Source organism: Echinops telfairi, unplaced genomic scaffold, assembly GCF_000313985.2.
Source record: "Echinops telfairi isolate 266 unplaced genomic scaffold, ASM31398v2 ScPeMD7_22;HRSCAF=79, whole genome shotgun sequence".
NCBI classification, from domain to species: Eukaryota; Metazoa; Chordata; class Mammalia; order Afrosoricida; family Tenrecidae; genus Echinops; species Echinops telfairi.
Genome location: NW_022103919.1, coordinates 12578079 through 12580818, shown reverse-complemented (window position 1 = coordinate 12580818; position 2740 = coordinate 12578079). Strand labels below are relative to the sequence as shown.

Genomic DNA, 2740 nt, shown 5'->3' with positions numbered 1-2740 from the left:
AAATGATTTAAAAAAAAAAAGAATCAGTGATCTGAAAAACAAAACTCTAGAAACCAAAATACAAGAAGATCCAGCTATAAAGAAGACCAAAAAAGCTCAAGAAAGCCAAAGAACCCTCTGGGACACTATCAAAAAGAACAGCATACATTTGGTAAACATCCCAGAACAGAAAGAAGAAATATTAATGGCAGAGAAAATAGTTGAAGATGTCTTAAAGGAGAATTTCTCTAACATTATGGTCGAATATAAAATATTCAAGAAGTCCAGACACTTCCAAACAGAATCAATCCCCGAAGGAAATCCCCACAACACATTGTAATCAAACTTTCTAGCAGCCAAGAAAAGGAAATAGTCCTGAGCACAAGAGAAAAAAGAACAATTATATATATATAGGCTAGCCAATTCAGTGAAGTCTAGATTTTTCTATGCAAACCAGGCTTGCAAGAAGACATGGATAACTATAATAAATTTTTTGGTAGCGAAAATGGCGGTATACCCAGAAAAATTAATCCCTCAGGTATGAAAGGGAAGAGTCATTTTCCAATAAAGAAAAAATAAAGGCCTTTGTAATTTTTTTCAGAAGAAATATTAAAGGGGGTTCTTTGGACAGAGAATCAACAACAGACAGATACCTAAAGTTACCATAAGTGATATTATTGTGGAGAAAACATCCTACTTAAGTATATACAGGGTGAATCAGAACTACATGAAACAAAATAAGGAATCACAGGTAAGTTTTCTGCGATGGAGACAAAACAACAAAACAAAAAAGACTGTCAATGAAAAAATGGGGATAAACTTAATATAAGGCTGTGTAGACAACGGAACATGTGAAAACCACCCGCACTATAGAAAACAAGGCAGAGAACTGGGACCTTTAAAAGTACATTTATGCACATCAAAAGACTTCTAGAAAGCCGTAGAGAACCCATAGATGGGGAAAAGTATTTAGCAATGTTATAGCAGATAAAGGACTAGAAAAGTACAATACCTCAATAAGAAAAATCCAATAACCCAATAAAAAATGAGCACCAGACATGAATAGGCATTTTACTAAAGATGATGTTCAAGTGGCCAACAATTATGAAGAAATGTTCGAGTTCATTAGCCATATTACAAGTACAGGTTAGAACAATCATAAAATACGATCTCACATCATCACTATTAGCAACAACAAAAAATTTTAAAGAAAGTAATAGATCCTGGAAATGATGTGGAGAGGATGGAACATTCATACATTGCTGTTGGGAGTAGAGCTGTCAAGTCCCTATGGCAATCGGTATGAGGTTACCGTCAACAAACACAAAAACAAATACCTGTGACTCTACAGTCTCTCTACTTGCTGTATACCCTGAAGAGATATAAAGAACAAAACATGAGAAAACATATACACACCTATGCTTGTGACAGCAATTTCTATGATAGCAAAAAGATGGAAACAAGTATACACCCCCACTACTGAAGAATGGGTAAACATTTCTCTGGTTGTGGATAAACTCTGTTACATTCACACAATGGAACAACATGCATCCTTAAAACACAATGACGAGTCTGTCAAACGCCTTAAGACATGCACAAAATTAGAGAGCATTATGCTCAGCGAAGTTAGTGAATCTCATCAAGTTAAATACCTTCCGACACAATTTTTTTAAAGGGAAAAAATGAAAAGAAATATGGTTTTCGCATCATACCAAAGGGTAAGACTTGAAAGACTACAATGAGGCAAGAAAGTAAAGACGGGGGAAGGTGGGACAGGGATGGGGAGGACACATAAGCAGGGGTCTAATGGGATACCGTCACTGATTTGATGAGATGGGCGGGGCAACTACACAGTCTGTGCTTTTCTTTATAGGTATTATATTCTACAAACTAAAGGGGGAAACAATATAAATAAGTAAAGTTAAAATTCAGAATACAAGAGGGAGAGAGAGAGAGAGAGAGAGAGAGAGAGAGAGAGAAGAATCACAGCTTTCAAGACCTTGCAGACTCGTTAGCCATTAGATTTAAACACTGGTCTATGTCACTGGAAAAGAACGTCTCAAACTTGCTGTCATCGAGTGGATGCTGACTCATAGCCACCCTACAGGACAGGGTGGAACTGCCCTGGTGGGTTTTTGAGATGTAACTCTACAGAAGTAGAAAGCCTGTCTCTCTTCTGGATGTACAAGAAAGAAAAGTTTAACCGACAGAGACTTGGATTCTTTGGCGGCGTGCATGTTGGTTTCAGTCAACCCGCAAGCAAAGGTGTCCAGCCTTGGAAACCCTGTGAGGAAGCTTACTTGTCCTCTATGAGTTGAAATCGATTTGCTGGCAGTGGGTTTGGGTGTATCAAATAAATTTCTCGGTTAAGTATTTTATGTATTTGATGGATTCTCTGACACTGACAGGTGAAAAATGGATGATGATGATCTCAATGTAAAGGATAATAGGAGATTGACCTTGGTCTTCAAAAATGTGTCCTATTATTGTGAATAAGGGGGAGTGCAGAGTTGAAGACCCAAAGCCCATCTGTAGACAACTGGACATCCCCATACAGAAGGGTCGAGGGGAGGAGATGAGCCAGTCAGGGGGCAGTATAGCAATGATGAAACATACAACTTTCCTTTAGTTCTTTAATGCTTCCTCCCCCCCCCCCCCCACTATCATGATCACAATTCTACCTTACCAATCTGGCTAGACCAGAGCATGTACACTGATACAGATAGGAACTGGAATGAGCCTCCAATAAAATGATTTTTTT

At 38.1% G+C, this 2740-nt stretch overlaps 1 pseudogene; it reads left to right on the top strand.

Annotated features, from left to right (window-relative positions):
- Window positions 1-1037: 1037 nt before the first annotated feature.
- LOC101641048 overlaps window positions 1038-2740 on the top strand; it is a 112447-nt pseudogene continuing 110744 nt past the window's right edge.